The sequence below is a fragment of the Diceros bicornis genome, unplaced genomic scaffold (genome assembly GCF_020826845.1).
Source record: "Diceros bicornis minor isolate mBicDic1 unplaced genomic scaffold, mDicBic1.mat.cur scaffold_77_ctg1, whole genome shotgun sequence".
In the NCBI taxonomy this organism is placed as follows: Eukaryota; Metazoa; Chordata; class Mammalia; order Perissodactyla; family Rhinocerotidae; genus Diceros; species Diceros bicornis.
In genome coordinates this window covers 885,809-907,669 of record NW_026691656.1, presented here as the reverse complement: position 1 = coordinate 907,669, position 21,861 = coordinate 885,809, and positions in this window count along the sequence as shown.

The window sequence follows — 21,861 nt, the reverse complement described above, 5'->3', positions numbered from 1 at the left end:
GTAAGGCTACATGTGCCACACAGGATCCTACAGGAAGAGAAATCCAGATTTTAAATAGAGGAGATTATGCACAAAAATAATGTAGGTTTTCAAGTCTGAAAGGGGATTTCAAGAAAGAAGAGACTCTCAGAACATGTGGGAAGTGGTAAATAACTTACCACGGGCTCTCTAAAGGAGAACATCTTGTGGACAAAAGAGCTTCACACCAGAGGGCTAAAATGGCATCTCGGGAATCCTTCCGATGAAACAGATGCTGAACTACTATTTCCTGAAAATTAAAATGCACCTTGAGCAGGCCCCGTGGCTTATCGGTTAAGTGTGCACGCTCCGCTACCTGCGGCCTGGGTTCGGATCCCGGGTGCACACCGACCCACCACTTTTCTGGCCATGCTGAGGCCGCATCCCACATACAGCAACTTGAAGGATGTGCAACTATGAAAAACAACTATCTACTGGGGCTTTGGGGGAAAATAAAAGGAGGAGGATTGTCAGTGGATGTTAGCTCAGAGCTGGTCTTTCACAGCAAAATGAGGGGGATTAGCATGGATGTTAGCTCAGGGATGATCTTCCTCAAAAAAATAAAAATAAATAAAATGTATCTTATCCTCCAAACAAATACCACCTCCCTGCCTTGCAGCTTACCTGGACATAGTGATGTGTTGGAATCGTTTTTCTAATTCATTGGTTCTTTTTTTTTTGAAGAAGAAGATTGGCAGATGTTAACACAGGGCTGATCTCCTCACAAAATTAAAAAAGATAGGCCTTGGCTCAAGCACGGTGTCTGCAGGTGGAGGAGGCCAGGAGGTGTGAAGCAATGCTGAGCTCCTGCAGGAGGAATCTGAGCTGCCTCTCAGTCACGGGAAGACTGTGCCTGTCATGGCCTCCCCACCCCCATGCCCAAATGCCATGTTCCTTTCTACTTCTGTACCTTTCCTCTCTTCTCATATCTGAAATCCTCACTCTTTCTTCCCTCCATCTGCTCAAAAGTGGTCCCTTTGAGGACTTGATATAGTCCACCTCTCCTTAGAAGCTGTCCTTAATTACAATTTCTTGATAACTTTCTCATTTTTTTAAAGTTCTGTAATACAACATACACTAAATACCTTGACAGAATCAAGTTATATCTTGCAAATAATTTCATGTATGTGGAGGAGCTTGGAACCTTATAATTCTTTATATTTCCTTTAATACCTATCACAAATAACTTGCACATAGAGGTCAATGGATGTCCAGTAAAGTTAAATAGAGTTGAAGCACACTTTATAAGCTTAACTTTTATGAGTTCAGTTATTTCTTTAGATCAGTTGCTTGAACCATTAGTTTTTCTCCACAGGTCAACAGTGTTGCCCAGCACAAATGAATTTTACACCTTCTCAAACTCAATAGAGCAAAGATGGAACTTCATTCCTCTTGCAAGCCTTACTGCCCCAGAGAAAAGCAAAAACATGTGACGTCTAATTCTTTCTTCACATTCTCATCTCAATTTGTAGCTGTTTCCCAGTTGCTAATTGGTGTTCATTATTAAAACTGACAAAAAAGAGTGACGTCAGCATCATGGCAGAGTGAGCTTTCCCGTGAACTCTTCCCTCGACAAGATACAACAAAAGCAACAGCCACAGACCAACAACGGAATCCCAGACAGTGAAAACCTAGAGCGGAGGGATCCACACAGCTGCACATCTGAGAGCGGAACGTGCTGGGCCCCCGGAGGAAGTGGGGAGAGGTAAGGAGAACTCCGCTCCCTCCCCATCACATCAGCGATCCCGGTCCGCGTGGCTCCCAGAGAGGGGGGAGGGTCGGCTCTCAGCGGGGAACCCGTGGCTCTTTGGACTCTCTCAGCCAGTGGGAAACTCCTGCACAGAGGACTCAGAGGAGCCACAGGGCTACCATCAACATCTGAGCACCCCAGAGAGAGGATAAAGAGGGGCAAACGAGAAGCCTCCCATGTCAGGGACCCAGAGGGAAAAAGAGAGAGCTCCCCCCTCCCCGCAACCCGGAGTCTGCAGCTCGACCAGACCAGACCTAGCAATCCGAGGCAAACCTGATCAAACGACTGGACCCGTGGATAGCAGCGGGATAAAACAAAACAAAACTGGGGATCGCAGCAGAAAAACTGGGGCAGAGCAGAGGGGGCTTAGACTACACAGCCCTTTACCACAAGACAGTGGCGGCAGGTGGAAATTGCAACCAGAGACTTCCAGGATGAGGAAAAACAAAACCAACACAGGAACCACAATGCAAAAATATATGAAATCACCAGACCAGAAACAAAATGACAAGCACCCAGAAATCAACCCCGAAGACACAGAAATCCATAAACTAAATGACAGAGATTTCAAAATAGCTATCATAAAAACACTCAACGAAATACGAGACAACACAGACAAACAAGTCAATGAGATTAGGAGTTTCTTCACAAAAGAGATTGAAATCATAAAGAAAAACCTATCAGTGCTGATGGAGATGAAGAACACAATGGAGGAGATAAAGGAGAATCTGGAATCTTTAAAGAACAGAGCTGACAATATGGAGGAAAGAATAAGTACTTTAGAGGATAGGAATACAGATATACTCCAGATGGAAGAAGAGAGAGAACAAAGACTAAAAAGAAATGAAGAAAGACTCCGAGAAATATCTGACTCTATTAGAAAATGTAACATAAGACTTATAGGTATTCCTGAGGGAGAGGAGAGGGAAAGAGGAACAGAGAGCCTATTCAAGGAAATAATAGCTGAAAATTTCCCAAATCTGGGGAAGGAGCAGGAAATACCAGTAAGCGAAGCCAACAGGACGCCTATATATATTAACAGACAAAGGCCTTCACCACGACACCTAGTGGTAAGGCTAGCCAGGGTCAACGACAAAGAAACAATATTAAGGGCAGCTAGACAAAAACAAAAAATAACGTACAAAGGAACTCCCATCAGGCTCTCAGCGGATTTCTCAACAGAAACTTTTCAGGCTAGAAGAGACTGGAATGATATATTCAAAATACTAAAAGACAAAAACTTTCAGCCAAGAATACTCTATCCAGCAAAAATATCCTTCAAATATGATGGAGAAATAGTAACTCTCCCAGATAAACAAAAGCTAAGGGAGTTCATGGCCACGAGACCCCCACTACAAGAAATACTCAAGAAGGCCCTCAGGCCTGAAAACAAGAAGAGAAAGGGAACACAAAGCTTGGAGTAAGGAGAAAAGTAGGTAGACAAAATCAGAGAAATAGTAGATCTTTACCGGAATAGGTTAGCAACCACTTAAATACTAAACTCAAAGATCAAAGGAAGAAATTCACCAAAAATAAATTTAACCTCATCACTGTAAACACACAGCCACAACACAAGATAGAATAAGGTATAACAAGAGCAACTTAGAAGGGGAAGAGGAAAGAGACTGAATTGAATTAGTATAAGGAAATAGGAGGCTATCAGATAATGGACTATCTCATACACAAGATTTTTTGCCCAAACCTCAAGGTAACCACTAAACAAATAATCAAAACAAAACCACATATGATAAACAAAGAGAAAACTAGAAGAATCATAAGAAAGATCAAGCAAACTGAATTGGCAGTCCAAAACAAATGGGACAAGAAACAAAGTAAATGCAAAAGAACCAGAAAGTAAGTGACAAAACAGCAACATTTAGCCCTCATATATCAATAATTACCCTAAATGTAAATGGATTGAATTCTCCAATCAAAAGATACAGAGTGGCAGGATGGATTAAAAAGCAAGACCCAACAATATGCTGCCTTCAGGAAACACATCTTAGCACTAAAAACAAGCACAGGCTCAGAGTGAAAGGATGGAAGACAATACTCCAAGCTAATGGCAAACAAAAGAAAGCAGGTGTTGCCATAGTCATATAAGACAAAGTAGACTTCAAGATAAAACAGGTTAAGAAAGACAAAGAAGGGAAATATATAATGATAAAAGGGACACTACATCAAGAAGACATATCACTTATAGTAGGGGATGTTAACACCCCACTTACAGCAATGGATAGATCATCCAGACAAAAAGTTAATAAAGAAATATTAGACTTAAATGAAAAACTGGATGAGATGGACCTAGTAGACATATACAGAGCACTCCATCCAAAAACAGCTGACTACATATTCTTCTCAAGCGCGCATGGAACATTCTCTAGGATAGACCATATGTTGGGAAACAAAGCAAGCCTCAATAAATTTAAGAACATTGAAATCATAACAAGCATCTTTTCAGACCATAAGGCTATGAAACTGGAAATGAACCATGAAAAAAAATGGGAAAATGACAAAAATGTGGAGCTTAAACAACATGCTACTGAACAACCAATGGATCTTTGATCAAATTAAAGGAGAAATCAAAAACTATCTGGAAACAAACGAAAATGATAACATGCCATATCAAACCATATGGGATGCAGCAAAAGCGGTCCTGAGAGGGAAACTCAAAGCGATACAAGCCCACCTTAACAAACAAGAAAAAGCCCTAATAGGCAACCTTAAATTACACCTACCAGAACTAGAAAAAGAAGAACAAACAAAGCCCAAAGCCAGCAGAAGGAGAGAAATAATAAAAATCAGAGCAGAAATAAATGATATTGAGACCAAAAAAACAGTAGAAAGGATTAACGAAACAAAGAGTTGGTTCTTCGAGAAGATAAACAAAATAGACAAACCCTTAGCCAGGCTTACTAAGAAAAAAAGAGAAAAGGCTCAAGTAAATAAAATTAGAAATGAAAGAGGAGAAATTACAACAGATACCATGGAAATACAGAGGATTATAAGAGAATACTATGAGAAATTATATGCCAACAAATTGGACAATCTAGAAGAAATGGATAAATTCTTAGACTTATACAACCTCCTAAAATTGAACCAAGAAGAAATGGAGAATCTGAATAGACCAAAAACATGTAAAGAGATTGAAATAGTAATCAAAAACCTCCCAAAAAATAAAAGTCCAGGACCAGATGGCTTCTCCAGTGAATTTTACCAAACATTCAAAGAAGATTTAACAGCCATCCTCCTCAAACTATTCCAAAAAATAGAGGAAGTTGGAATACTTCCTAAATCATTCTATGAGACCAACTTCACCCTGGTACCAAAACAAGACAAAGACAATACAAAGAAAGAAAATTACAGGCCAATATCGCTGATGAACATTGATGCAAAAATCCTCAACAAAATATTGGCAAACCGAATACAACAATACATTAAAAAGATCATACAGCATGATCAAGTGGGATTTATACCAGAGACGCAGGGATGGTTCAACATCCGCAAATCAATGAACGTGATACGTCACATGAACAAAACAAAGAATAAAAACCACATGATCATCTCAATAGACGCAGAGAAGGCATTTGACAAGATACAACATCCATTTATGAAAAAAACTCTCAATAAAATGGGAATAGAAGGAAAGTACCTCAACATAATAAAGGCCATATATGACAAACCCACAGCTAACATCATACTCAAAGGGGAAAGACTGAAAGCCATTCCTCTGAGAACAGGAACGAGGCAGGGCTGCCCACTCTCACCACTCCTGTTCAACATAGTACTGGAGGTTTTGGCCAGAGCAATTAGGCAAGAAAAAGGAATAAAAAGAATCCAAATAGGTAATGAAGAAGTGAAACTCTCACTATTTGCAGATGACATGATTGTATATATAGAAAACCCTAAAGAATCTGTTGGAAAACTATTAGAAACAATCAACAACTACAGCAAAGTTGCAGGGTACAATATCAATCTACAAAAATCAGTTGCATTTCTATATGCTAATAATGAAGTAACAGAAAGAGAGCTCAAAAAGATAATACCATTTACAATTGCATCAAAAAGAATAAAATACCTAGGAATAAATCTTACCAAGGAGGTGAAGGACCTATACAATGAGAACTACAAGACATTATTGAGGGAAATCCACGATGACATAAAAAAATGGAAAGATATCTCATGCACGTGGATTGGAAGAATAAACATAGTTAAAATGTCTATATTACCTAAAGCAATCTGCAGATTCAATGCAATCCCAATCAGAATCCCAATGACATTCTTCACAGAAATAGAAAAAAGAATACTAAAATTTATATGGGGAAACAAAAGACCCTGAATAGCTAAAGAAATCCTAAAGAAAAAGAACAAAGCAGGAGGCATCACAATTCCTGACTTCAAAACTTACTACAAAGCAATAGTAATCAAAACAGCATGGTACTGGTACAAAAACAGACACACAGATCAATGGAACAGAATTGAAAGCCCAGAAATGAAACCACACATATACGGACAGCTAGTTTTCAACAAAGGTACTAAGAACATACAATGGAGAAAGGAAAGTCTCTTCAATAAATGGTGTTGGGAAAACTGGACAGCCACATGCAAAAGAAGGAAAGTGGACCATGTGCTATCGCCATTCACACAAATTAACTCAAAGTGGATCAAAGACCTGAAGGTGAGACCTGAAACTATAATACTCATAGAAGAAAATATAGGCAACACACTATTTGACATGGGTTTTGAAGGAATCTTTTCGGATGACATGCCTTCCCAGACTAGGGAAACTAAAGAAAAAATAAACAAGTGGGAGTTTATCAGATTAAAGAGCTTTTATAAGACAAATGAAACCAGAATCAAGATGAACAGACAACCAACCAGCTGCGAGAGAATATTTGCAAAACATATATCTGACAAGGGGTTGATCTCCATAATATATAAAGAACTCACACAATTGAACAACAAAAAAACAAACAACCCCATCAAAAAATGGGCAGAGGAAATGAACAGACACTTCTCCAAGGAAGATATACAGATGGCCAATAGGCACATGAAAAGATGCTCAACATCACTAATCATCAGGGAAATGCAAATCAAAACAACACTAAGATACCACCTCACGCCCGTTAGAATGGCTATAATCACCAAGACAAAAAACAACAAATGTTGGAGAGGATGCGGAGAAACAGGAACCCTCATACACAGCTGGTGGGAATGCAAATTGGTGCAGCCTCTATGGAAAACGGTATGGAGATTCCTCAACGAATTAAAAATAGAGATGCCCTATGATCCAGGCATCCCACTACTGGGAATCTATCCAACGCGCCTGAAATCAGCAATCCAAAGAGGCTTATGCACCCCTATGTTCATTGCAGCATTATTCACCATAGCCAAGAAGTGGAAGCAACCTAAGTGTCCCTCGACTGACGATTGGATTAAGAAACTGTGGTATATATATACAATGGAATACTACTCAGCCATAAAAAAAGACAAAATCGTCCCATTTGCAACAACATGGATGGGCCTGGAGCGTATTATGTTAAGTGAAATAAGCCAGAAAGAGAAAGACAAACACTGTATGATCTCACTCATATGTGGACTATAAACCAACACATGGACAGAGAAAACTGGACTGTGGTTACCAGGTCAGTGGGGGTGGGGGGTGGACACAAGGGGTGAAGGGAGTCATATATGTGGTGATGGACAAACAAAAATGTACAACCCAAAATTTCACAATGTTAGAAACCATTAAAACATCAAAAAAAATAAAACTGACAAAAAAGTTTCTCATTATTTCTTTCTTTCTTTTTTTGTTTTATGAGAAAGATCAGACCTGAGCTAACTTACAATGCCAATCCTCCTCTTTTTGCTGAGGAATATTGGTCCTGGGCTAACAATTGTGCCCATCTTCCTCTACATTATATGGGATGCCACCACAACATGGCTTGACAAGTGGTGCATTGGTGTGCGCCCGGGATCCAAACCTCTGAACCCAGGGCTGCTGTAGCGGAGTGTGCTCACTTAACTGCTGCACCACTGGGCTGGCCCCTCTCTCTATTTCTAAAGCTAAAATGTCTAAATCTTTCTCTGGGCTAGTTGGAGTTTCCATAAAATGAAAATGTACATTCCAGAAAAATCCTTAACTTTTTCAGAATAATCTTTAATATGATAAACACCTTGGCAAAAATGTCACTGATTTTCAATGTGAGTGCCTCCACAAGGGTATCCTTGCATTGTCTCCTCTCCCAACCACCTCTCACTTTGGCCCTCCCCAGCCTCATGGGGTCAAACTGTTTACTGAGCACTAGGAATGATCAGAGTCTGAGGGAGACTTCACGGATGACTAAGCCATGGTTTCTTACCCCAACCATTACTCTCCATCTCTGCTTTAACCTCTATTTTTCTTACTCTGGTTTCTACTTTAGTTGTTTACTTGTCTTGTGAATTGTTGTTTTGTGGTTTATAATTACCATATAATTTCATATTACTTGTTGACTTAGAATTTAGAAAGAACTTACATTAAACAATGTTTTTTTCCCAGCCCTTTGATGTGTCTAATACCTTTCAATGAAATTTAAGTGGCTTCTTGTTTTTAGGTCTCCATCATTATTTAGGATTATGTTCACTCCACATTTTTGAACTGACCAATGCTGCTTTACTCTTTAAACTTTTCTATGACAAGACTCACGTGAGGAATCCCTGAAGCAGCATCAGCTAGGCATCCCCACATTCCTCACATCTGTTTCCTTGATTTGTTCCTAACTAAAGATGTTTCTGAAACTAATACTGAATTGTACCAAGTGGTCATTGCATAAAAAGCACTATCACAGATACCTTAAAGAGAACAAATGGAAAAAAATATTCAATTCCTCAGATAAGTTTGCAATCAAATGAGGCATTGAGGGGACCTGGGGGCACGGATCAGAGCAGGAATCTAAGAGAAGAGATTTAAGTCAATTTCAAATGAGGTTAAAACTGGAATGAGATAGTATTTTAACAGTTATCTGAAATCATAAACATTTTTCTGACCTTTGAGAATTTATTTGCTTATAAACTGTATGTGTGGGGTAAGAGAGTGCTGATATTGTTTAATTTCTTTTTATTATTCACCACTTTGTAATAGATGTGGCTATTCACAATTAATAAATATCATAAATTAGAGAGACCCAACTGCCTCTTGTTTTCAATTCTTACACAAAGCTAAAGTTTTAAAGATCAAACTTCATTCTAGTTACCTTTCAACTAGTCTATATCAGAAAGATGCTGAGTTTTAGGAAAATACTTCAAAACACAAATATTATGTAATTTCAAAAGCAAAAGATGAGTTAAAAATTGGGTGGTAACCAATTTTGCTGCTATATATTAAACTTTAACATGGGAGCAGACATTTTTAGAGAATATAATTGATATTTGCCTATTTATATATTGTAGAATGTTAAAGGATTTACAGTTTTAATAGTATTTCAAATACCAGAGAATAAAAAACAGAACTGTTTCAGTTTTATGAAATAGCTTTTTAGACACAGCATATTTTCAGAGCATATTACTTGAAAATAAAACAATCAGTTAGTGAGGTTTAAGCCATGTGGTTTTATTTTAAACTTGCTCATAACATAAGAGCATCAATAAAAGCCCTCCAGCAGTAGCTGATGCTCTTTCCTTCCACCTGAGCACCAGCTGTATTTTCTTTAAGCATCAAACTCCCGGGCAACACCATGGCCCTCAACTCTGTTTAGTTGAGAAAAGACTTTATGTGTCATGTGTTTTTTCTAGGGGTATGGTGCTCCCAGACTTATTAAGTACAGGGAGAGAGTAAGAGTCTGAACACATTCAATAAACTCCAATGTGCTCAGGTGAGAAGACGGGTGCCTGAACTCACATCTGAAGAACTTAGAGGATGCTTTCTGACTCTGCTTCGTGCCTCTGACTAAGCAGTCCTGGACATCCCCGTTACAGCCACGGAATAACACAGGCAGCCTTGATGGACCAGAAGTCCTCCTATGTCCATCATTTGTACACAGCAAACTGGCTTAAGACATCTCATTTCCTGCTGCAGTGGTAATTTGCAGAGATACAGAACTGCCATCTAGTGACTAAGAGAGCAGCAAAATGCTTTACATGAAAAGTGAAATTCTGAGTTTTATAAAACAGAACAGTGAAGCACTAAAGTTGGTATAGTTGACAAAATGTGGCACACGAAAGTTATAGTAAACCTGAAAAAATGTGTAGGTGAACTAATCAGTTGCTCTCTATGCCTCTAAAACATGTCTTGACATCCGACTCATAAATAGTAGAGTTTAAATATAATAGAATAACTTTGGAAACAAAATTCTCATCTCTTCTCATCCAATGCTGTTGGCAGGAGCCGGTATTAAATAGCCAGATGGTGAGTACCCATGTTGAAGCACCATTTTTATCACAGTGGAGAGAATATGAGGCATAAGCCCAATTGACTGATGTTCAGATCTTCCCTCTTACCCTTCATCAATTTTGTAAACATGGTTTTCTTTATCAGTTAAATATGAATTATAACAGTTACTTTAAAGGATTACTGTAAGAATTGCATAAGGGAATACAGTAAAGGAACTGGCGCACAGTAGATTGAGTTAATTCTCCTTCCCTGTCTCTCTTCTAAGAAACATACAGAAATAATCTAAGAATAGAACCCGTGTATAAAGTAAACTTATGACAAAGACTCAATTGCTCCTGAAGTAAGGGACATCATTGTTGAGTGCTTAACCTCAACTGCCTCCAAATACTGTTAACTCTCAATTAATTTTATGTGTTTTCTGTCTTCCAGACACTTCACTGGCTACAAGGAAAGGAGAAGTGTGAAATTAATTTCACCCTTGAATGGCCTAGCTGTAACAACAGGTGTTTTAAATCACCTAGTTCTTCAGGTTTTCTGCTTATTACTATATATTTTAACATGGTTCACAGCTGGAGAAAATAAGAAAATCATTATAATTTTACACACACTAATATGTCTTGACTATTACAGCTGGAATCTTAATATGTAGAGCAATGTTGTACATGTTTTGTGCTTGTTGATTGTACAGAATACTTTTCTCCAGGTTTTCTTTAATTTTACAGAAAGGAATACTACATTCCAGAGAGCCTAAGTACGTTGTCACACACTAACCAGAAACAGACCTGGGCCTAGAACTCAGGTCTGAGTCACCTGACTTCTACTGGAGCACACCCTCTTCTAACTGGTAATTTATAATACTAAGTTATTTTCAAAAGCACAGTTGAGAGAAATTGTAAATAAATAAAACATGATTTTATATAAAATTAAAAGCTGCGACCCACAATTTCTATTTCATGTAAGTTTTCCCTTTCTTGTAGGTTTCTTGTTTTTAATACTAAGTCCATTTTGGTAACAAGAAAAAAGACATAATGTTTAGTTTCTTTAGTAACATAAATAAAGCTTCTGTGGAAATTAAAAAGACACTAACTAATGTCTCGTCTACTAAAGCAACTTAAGAATATTATTTGATTTTAGGAAAGCTCTGAGAGATTTTTTTAAAAATCATATCCACGTGACTATTAGTCCAGCCAGGCACATCTCCACATGACATCTCCTAGAGTGTCCACTTTTCTGCTGGATCCAGCTATTGTCAGGCCCAATGCTCTGGCTGAGTAGAGAATGATGCTGCTTCTGAAAAGTATGTACTCAGTTCCACTTCAACGCTGATTGATGGAGACACTAGGAAAGGAAAAGATGAAAATATTACCCTAATCAATGATGTAAAACACAAGATATGAACAACCGTTAAAAGAATTTTCTATGAAATTGATCAATTCTACTATCACTACACCAGGCTATTTCCTATCAGTAATTTGACACATAAACAAATAGAATAACGTATTTAATGATATCAATTCTTTTAGTTGTGTGCTTTTCCTTTTAAAACTACATATGCTTATATGTGTTTGCTTTATTTTCAGGTGGTGTCACCGTGTCAAGGCCTCGCAGGCAGGTGGGGCCTTCACTGAGGACTCCCAAGGCCCCCCCTACCTCCGGTGGCTGTGCATGTGCCCTTGGCCTCATGGGTTAAACCCAAGTCTGCAGGTCTCCCATAGCGGCCAGAGAAAGAAGGGCCCATGAGAGAGGTATGCGATGGGCGCAGGCTGTGCCAACTTCCTCTTCTAAGGTCCCTGAGAGAGAGAGACAGAGAGAGAGAGAGTGAGAGAGCGAGAGAGATCCCTGACCTCTGCATTGCTGACTCCACCACTGGTGTCATGTCACACACCATCCCCCTTCCCCCAGCATCAACATGCCACCCCTGGGAAGGCACCACCACTGGGAGGCCTGTTCGTGGTCACCTCCCTGTTGTCCCTTCAGGACCAGAGCCCAGTGCAGGGGTGTTGGTTCAGACAAACATTTACATGTCCCTCTCCATGAGAATTGTCTTCTGCCATTCTCACATCCCAAACTCCACCCCCAACTTCCTCCTTTGTCTTATCTGAAGATAGTATTTAAGAGGAGCATCTCTGCCATTCTTTTGAGAGACTCCATTTCTCATGTGTCTCCCATGTATACATGTTATGAGCCCAATTTAATCAGGCATGGATTCTTTTACTTGCCTATTTGCATCCGGAACATAATTACTAGCTAGAGAATTAATTAGAGAATATTCATGGTGAATGAAAGATGTCATTTCTAATAACGTAATGGAATTCCTTGAGGCTTTATTCTTGGGACATGTGTAGGATTAAGTCAGGACACACTGTTAGAGTGATAAATAAGTTCTACATATTTTTCTTCTTCAAGACCATGAATTTCAGCCACAGTTCATACCCATCTACTTTGCAACAATGAAAAACAATTAAACAATGACCTTGAATATTTTGCCCTCAGATTCACTAGTATTTAAAGTATTAATTGAACAATTTAAATCTAGATTTGTGAAAGACTATGGAGACTTCTAGAATGTCACGTTAGGTCCTTTAGAAGTGAAGATTTGTTTTTATAAAACATTTCTATTCTTTCTTATACTTTGACAATAATGTTACTCTGAATCTGTTTTAAAGAGGATAATGGCAGATTTACTTTAATTTGCACCCTTTTTTAAGTACATTTACCTAATATGTCTCAGTCTCTTGAAAACTTTTATCTTTAGCTCAACCTTCATTTAAATCACCAGACCTATTTGATGAAGGCGACATGAACATTTACTCGAAAACTCCTCAGAAAATTACTAATGTAATCTGTAGTCTGGACAATCCATTGTAAAACTCAAACTGGATTTGCCAGGCCCCTCACAACGGCTCATAACTCTGTTTGTACATTTATCTGGGAACATACTAGCTGAAGTTAATTGTTCATCCCAAATGCTTTCTTTAACTCAATCAGTAATACTTCCAAAGTTTTAATGTAAATGTGACCAATTTGGTGAAATCCAAGTGACTTTTTTTGTTTTTGCATGCCAATGAGATTAGAAAATAAGTATTTTAATTATTGTTATTGATTTTAAAAATCAGAGATGAAGAAAACAAACTTCTTTGTCCACAGACATTTCTGCAAATGAAATTGTCTGAAAAACTGACAGCTAGTCCCCCGTTTTAACCACTAAACCATAAGAAATGTAATACCGTGGGCAAACACTTGAGCGTTGTCACCTGCAGGAGTCCTCAGCGCTGTTGCCCCACTAGGGCCACGAATCAGGGGAAGGAGCCAGTGGAGGGGAGTCAGCTGTGCCCTGAGCATCCTGCTTTCCTTGGTCAGAACCCAGTCCCAGCTGCTCCTTTTCTCATCTTCTGGGGAAGCAGAGAATTCTTCTGGAGACACAACACATTGGGTGTTAAGGATGTCAACGTTCTTTTATAAACAGATGTTACATCGTGTAATGGGCTTCTCAGGACAGGAGAAGCCACCTCAAGGGAAGGCAGAACTTCTCCAGGAGCTGAAGGTCATCCAGTGAGAGCAGAGTCAAGGGCTGCACAGCGTCAGCCTGCTCCTGCTCTCCATCTCATGGACACCTCGGTCCCCAATCCCCGACACCCCTCCCAGTGCCCCCACAAGGGTTCCCATTGTATCCACAGAGTCCCGCGCAAGCGCAGGACTGGTGCTCAGAGTGGCAGAGGGGCCGCCGAGCTGGAGAGCCCCAGGGCGCATGCACTGGGGGCGGAATCCCTGATGCGGAAGTGGTGGCCACTGGAGTTTGTGTGGGGGTGTTCGGGCAGTTTCTGGATCCTTCCTCCAGGATTTTCAGCGCGGGGAACTCTCCTTTCTGCAGTGTGGAGGAGCACTGGGCAGGAGTGGCGCTGAGGTAGGCGGTGGGCAGCGGCCTCAGCGTGGAGATCTCCGCCGCATATGGCGTGAGCACCGTGTCCAGGGCGGCGGATGGGACCGGGCGCTGGGGCTGCTGGCAGTCTGCTCCAGGCGGGGGAGCCCAATCTCTGTCCCTTGGAGGAACAGAAGAGCGCCACTTGGCCAGCCTGTCCCTGTGCCTTGGCGGGGCCCCAACCCAGCGGGGCCTCACCTCGACGGGGCCTCCTGCCCACCCATCCAAGGTGCAGGGGGTGGCAGGGAGTCGCCTGCCCTGTGTGCCCGCCCTTGAGTTTGCGCCCCCTGGGACCCCGTCTAGGCCAGGTCGCGACATCTCTGGGTGAAAGCTTTCCTTCAGAAGAGGGCCTGTGGTCAGCGCTCCTCTGCCTGACTCCGCTCAGGCTATTGGGCTCCTCATTGCCTTCATTAAACAAAAGAACGGTTTCTACATCCTTGGGACCACCTTAATAGAAAAGCCTGATCGCATTCATGGTTTCTGATAATTGACTCTATATTTGCAAGGTGAACTTTGAAGCCTGTGAATTGTTGTAAACTACATTTAATGAAAGGAGCTTTAAACAATCTTTGGTGCAAATTGTGTAGCTTCCTAATACTAACTCACCTTCTGTTAACTTAGACTGATGACTGATCAATTGATGATTGACATAATGTGTATGGAATTTTGGTTTCAGTTGAAAAGATTTTCTTGGAAGTTGGTGTTAAAATTAAAATTGGATAAAGAAGAGGATTTTGGAAGTTGTATGTAGTGTCTGTTTTGTCTCCATACTCATTTAGAATTGCAAGAATTTAGATTTGGAAAGCCCATAAAACAAGAAGTTTTAAATTTTGATTTGACTGACAAGGGAAAAGGTCAAATACGGTAAGATTTCATTTACGCAATATTCTAGAAAAGATAAACCATAGGGAAAGACAACAGATCGTTAGTTGTCATTAGTTTTCATATTTAGTTAATCATTTAGTTTAATAGTTTAATCATTAGTTTTAATTTTTCTTATTAAAAAATACATTTAAATGATAGCATCCTAATTATGCTTTTGGATGATACCAGAAGTTAACAACCTATTAAATTCTGCAGTAGGAAGAAATGACATGTTGGTTCTTGGTGTCTTTGAAGTGTAAGTATTGGCGGTAATGAAACTTTTAAATGAGCTTTTTTGGATTCTAAACTACTGATTTTTTTACTAGATCCTGTTGGGCATGGCATGTTACAAGTTTTAAAAGGCTCTTTAAATTATTGTAGCAGGCTGAAGCTATTAAATTATAATGTAAGCTCTTTATAGATGAAACAGGCAAAAATACAAAAAGCCAAGCATCAATTTATCTTTGTTAAAAAATCAAGTATATCTTACCATACACATGAATGACTTTTGGCTAGACAGACCTGACCTTGACAAGATGGACTCATTGGTATGGGGAACTTCTTTTGGAATGTTAAAATGGGAGAGGATATATAAATTTTACCTGAGGATGACCCAAGTCGATATGGCAGGTTTAGTTGCTTTTACACTCTTTCTGAATTATGATCTTGATTAAAAACCAGGTCATAGACATTCCAAGACAATTGGACCATTTTATGTATCAATATATTAAGATGTCTTATTTCTCTGATACTTTCTGATTTCAGGGTGTCTGGGAAAAACAGTTTCTCAACATAGGTACTTTGGAATATAATTTTTGATTGTTGACTTATTGAATCATAGAATTGTTGAGTTGGAAATAATTTTAGTGGTTTAGAGCCTAACCTCTTCAATTTCTAGGAAATGGAAAGTGAGGTTTCTTGAGTTAAGTCGTCCACAGTCAGACTGATGCTTTAGTGGCAGAGTTGGAACTAAATGCTCAGATGCTTGTCTCCAGATTCCTACTACAGTGCTCTCTGTGCTACATACTATTAAGTAGACAAACCAATGAGTTACCTTCTCCTATCATATACGTAGCCAGCAGGGTCGATTATTTCCCATATGCATTTCTTTCCTTTCTTTTTTAAATAACTACTAACCACAATTAATTTATTCCCCTGTCATGTTTAATGACTATCCTCCTGTGTGTCTCCTCGAGCACACGTGTGGACTCGCTAGAATGGACACCTGCCTGTGATTGGATTGTTGGACCAGAGGCTGATGTGCATCTGCATCTTGACGAGCTGCAGCCAAATCATCCTCTGAAGTTTTAACAATTTCCATTCCCTCCAACAGTGTTTGAGTCATCCTTGCCCTGGGAATTGTCAGATTGGCATTGTCAGATTTTTAAATTTTTGCCAATCTGATGGGTGAGAAATGAAGTATTTGTTTTCCTCTTTTGACAAACGCATAGAGCTGTGCAACTCCCAAAATTGAGATACAGAACAGTTCCAGCAACCAGAACTCCCTTGAGCTGCTCTTTTGTAGACAACTCTTCCCCTAACCTTAACCACTGGTGGCTAATGATCTGTTGTCTTTCTCTATGGTTTGTCTTTTCTGGAATATCATATAAATGGAATCCTACAGTATTTGGCCTTTTGAGTCTGGTTTCTTTCATTTAGCATGATACATTTATTTGAGTGTTCATCCATGTTGTTGACTGTATCAGCAGTTCCTTCTGTTTTATTGCTGAATGTAGTATCCATTGTATGAATTTACCACAGTTTATCCATCCACCAGTTGAAGGACATTTGAGTTATTTTCAGTTTTGTCTTTTTTGACTATGAATAAAGCTGCTATAAATCTTTATGATTTGAGAAGGCAAACAAGTTTTTGTATGAACTTGTCTTCTTCTCCTGGGTAAGCACATAGAAGTGGAATTGCTGGGTCATATGGTATGTGCATGTTTAACATTATTTTAAAAACTGTGGTAGCAAAGTCATGGCCCACAAAGATGTCCTAATCCCTGAACCTGGGAATACATTAGTTTACTTGCCAAAGGTGAATTAAATTTGCTGACGGAATTAAGGTTGCTGATCAACTGACTTTAAAATAGGGAGATGATCCTGGATTATCCAGGTTGGTCCAGTGCATCTCAAAGGCCCTTAAAAGGTAAAGAGAAGCAGTAGAGTAGAGAAAAAGATAGAACAAGGGAAGCAGGGCCAGAGAGATGCCGAGTTCTTGGTTTTGAGGGTGGAGGAGGGGGGCCATAGGGTAAGGAATGTGGTGGTCTCTAGAAGCTTGAAAAGGCTAGGAAATGGATTAAGCTTTAAAGTCCCCCAAAAAGAACCTAGCTCTGCCAACAACTTGATTATAGAACAAAGAGACCCGTGTCAGACTGCTAACCTACAGAACTGTAAAACTATAAATCTGAGTTCATTTAAGCCATGAAAATTGTGCTAATTTGTTACAGCAGCATAACAAACTCCACTTTAAAATTGTTTTCCAAAGAGGCTGAACCACTTTGTGTTCCCACTAGCAATGTAGGAGTGTTCCAGTTACTTTCCATCCTCATTAACACTTGGTATGGTCAACCTCTTTAATTCTAGTCATTCCAGTATGTACATAGCAGGATCTCAATGTGGTTTTTATGTGCCTTTTTCTCATGATTAACGACCTTGAGCATCTTTTCATGTGCTTATTTGCCATCTGTGTATCTTCTTTGGTGAGTGTCCAAATCTGTGACCATTTTAAACTTGGATTTTCTTATTGACGAGTTTTGAGAGTTCTTTATAGTCCTGTCAGATATGTGACTTGCAAAGGTCTTCTCCCTGTCTGTGGCTTGCCTTCTCCAGCCTCTCACGGGTTTCTTTGTAACGTCTGTGTAAAGTAACTCGAGAGGTTTCACATGACCTTATCTTCCCTCAGATACAGAAACAGAGTGAAGTTGGAGCACCTGAGTCCAATCAGACCTTGATCAGATTTGGGTCTGAGTCTCAGTTTTAGTAAACCCAGGCCTTCCACTTTCCCCCTGTTCCTGTTTGCGGTGCTCCCCTTCCCCGCACAGGGGTCTGGTACTAAGTCTGGTAGATCTCTGTCTCCTCAGGTTTGGGAGCCCACAGAAAACTTAGCTACGCCCGTCAGACATTTCAGCGTAGCTCTCCAGCCTCCTACCTTACATTTTTCACAATATGGCAAATTCCCAAAAGATCACACTAGCAGTATGTTTGACTTAGGACACTTCCACCACTTCTGGAGGTTTCACTTTGCTTTGTGAAAGCTTTTGGCCTATTTCCCCAGATTCCTGTGTGGCACCAAAACTTAACACAGATGCTGTGAGGAAGAGCGGTTGTGTGTCTGAGAGCCTTCAGGTTTCCTCTGCCACACCAAACTAGAAGTTTGGCTAATTTCTCTTTTCCCTAGCCGAGGCTCTGACTAAGCAAGCCAGATCCTCGGCAAGCACCCAGAATCAGAATATGCCTGCAAGGCAAAGAAAGATAAAAATCCCTGCTCACATAAAAGAGTTTTCTTCTTTCTGGAATTTTAGTTGGTTGGTTCTGAAGTTCTCTGATGCTCTAAAAATATATTTATAATTTATCTGGTTTTGTCCAGTTTTGCAGCAATAGTGTTTTCCTGTCCTAGTCTCCTCTAAACCAAAAGTTCCCTTGTCATTAGTTTTTAACTCCATCAGTTATACCCTGTCAATATTATTATTGTTTGGTAAAGTCATGTTTTCAATGATTTATTCAGACGTTTACCCTTTTTTATCCTCACGATCCATTTTTACATCTTAACATTTTTTCTTCTATCAATTTCTTCTTAAAGTACATTCTTTTTCACTTTTTAAATTTTTTCCTTGAGGAGGATTAGCCCTGGGCTAACATCTTTTCCTATCTTCCTCTATCTTGCATGTGGGTCACCACCACGGCATGGCTGAGGAGTGCTGTAGGTCCACACCTGAGATCCAAACCCATGAACCCAGGCAACCAAAGTGGTGCGTGGTGAACTTAAACCACTACATCAGGTGGCTGGCCCCCTTAAAGTACATTCCTTCGATGTTCCTTAATGAGCATTTGTTGGTGGTAATACTCAGTAAATGTTTGCATAAAAATATCTTTAATTCACCCCAGTTCTTGAGATATGGTTTGATTGGGTATACACTGAAAGTTATCGTCTCTCTGTACCCTGAAGAATTAATCCAACTCTCTCTTGCCTTCCATTGTTAAGAAACGTATCATGGGACTAAATGTAAGTCTCCATAAGTGTTCTGTCACTCTGCGGGGCTTTGAATATCTTCTTTCGTATTTGGTGTTCTTTGGTTTCCCTGGATGGATCTGACTCTAGATTTATTTTTTTAATTCTGCTTGAGATGTATTCAGCTGCCTGAAGCTAGAGTAGAAGAATTTTATTAATTCTGGAAATTTCTGTTATTATGTGTGAATATTCCTTTAAATCATATATACATTTATATTTTTTAATTCAAATATATATACACATTCTTATTTATACACATTCAATATATATTCATTAAATATATATTTATATTATTTAACACAATGTATTATATTATTCAATATAATGATTTATGTTATTCAAAAAAATACATATATTATTCATATATATAGTTTCCTTTACTTGACCAAACTCAAGCCAGGCTCCTTTGAGCCCTCTTCTTCACTAGGCCTTGATCTTGGCCTATAATAACTACAGCCTCTCAGCACAAATGGTTTCACCCCCCACACACACAATAAAGACTTAAACACTGACATAGTTTCTAAGAGCTCAAATCCACATCCTTACGATGACCCCTGCCCCCTTATAGTGCCTGCCTGAGAAAGCTCAAGGCAGCCAAAAGAATTGACTGTTTGTTCTGGCCAACACTCGATCATTGGCTCCTGACACCCCTTTCTTAGAGCATTTACCCAAAAGTGCTTACAACTGTGAATCTTTCCTCTGTCTTTTCGAGTTGTGTATGTGTCTCCTATAACTGCATTTCTCAAGGACCTGAGAGCCATTCCTTGAGAGGAGGACAGGGTGTCTGTCTCCCAGACTCTGTGAGAGGAGAGAAGTTAAATTTTGATCATTTCCAACTAGCCAACACAACTGGCCAGATCACACTGAACTGACCAACACTCTGTAGCCTTTCCCTCCCTGACTCTACTGAGCCCCTGCTCACACTTCTGCCTGCTCCCTCATTCTCCCTTTCAAATGCCCAGTCACCTATGTACAAATCAAATTGAGTTCAGCACTGTTCCCTCTTCCCTACTGCAGTGGTATATTACTGATTAAAATCTGTTCTGATCATTTTAAATAGATTCTGGCTTTGTGTATACTCTACATTTAACACATATTCTGATAATCTCATGCATATGCATATATATGCATATACCAACACAACCATGTGCCCTCCAGGACCAGTTCAGCTGACCCCATCTTATCAACAGAGTAGTTCCGCATTTTCTTTCAGGAACTGACACCCCTCGTCCAGTTCAGGCCAGTTGAGACCACCAGCCCATCAACCGGGCCTGTGCACATGCTTGATAAGTGACCTTTTTGACATCGAGCTAAAAGCTCCATCCTCAGATCATGGTAACACTACCAATTTGTGAACACACATCTGATGAAGAGTCATGAAGCTTGACTTTGCTTGCACAGATCATCAATTACTTCACTTCTCCTTACTTCCAATCATCTACCTCCACACATCAGACCACCCTGCCCTTCATCCCATAAATTGTAACCCAAGCCCTGGCTCAGGGAGACAGATCTGAGACAAACACGTGTCCCCATCTCCTTACAGATCAATCTCACAAAATAAAGCTACAATTCTATCCCCAAAAGCTAATGTCAGAATAATTGCGTTTTTTAATGTAGATTGGGCAAGAGAACCTCAATATTGTGCGGTAACATCAATACATATATATATACTTAATGGATGTTTTATCTTCATTTTCTTTTTCTTTGCTGAGGAGGATTCACCCTGAGCTAATATCTGTTGCCAATCTTCTTCTTTTTGCTGAGGAAGATTCACGCTGAGCTAACCTCTGTGCCAACCTTCCTCTATTTTGTATGTGGGTTGCCACCACAGAATGGCCAACTGATGAGTGGTGTAGGTCCATGCCAGGAACTGAACCTGGGCCGCTGAAGTGGAGTTCTCTGAATTTAACCACCAGGCCATGGGTCTGGCCCATCTCTAATTGTTTTAAAGATGTTATTAGAGATGTAATTGATGTTTCACTATGATCTCTGGATTTCCTTGCTGCTCCTTTAGTCCCTCACTTCAGTGTATGTGTTTCTTGCTCCATCTTTCATTCTAGAGGAATTCCTCAAATATCTAGTGGTCCTTGGCTACCCATTCGTATTTCTGTGATGAGAAGGAAACAGCTGAGTATGATCTCTGTGGGCCTGATGGGGCCTGTGTCTGTCTGGACTCAGTGTTTCTTCAGGGGTGTAGAGTGTTGACATAAACAAGCAAACAATGTTGGTACCCATGCTCTCAGTCTTTTTGTGTTAAATAAGTTAACATACTTATTCCACACATTCACACAATGACAGACATCCTCTGAACACTTGGAAATGCTGACAACACACACACACAGACACACACAAACATGCACACTATTTGCAAATGACCAGCAGCATTCAGACTGTAAACTGTACCTGATAATGCACACTGATAATCAGAACATACACACAAACTCACACTCATACAGACCACTCACTGTCTCAGAGCCCACAGTGACTTGAACTCTCTAAACACACACAGACATCAACAAAACACACCTTCACATAGATGCTATAATAGCCATGCACCCTGTGACCATACAGAATTGCTGAACACACACATCCACACAACCAGGAACGTGACCGTGCACGTGTGGGCTTGATCAGGGGATTTTTCACACCTCAGCATCAACATGGACACCCCGGGGCGAGAGGGAGAGGCAGAGGGAACAGGGAGA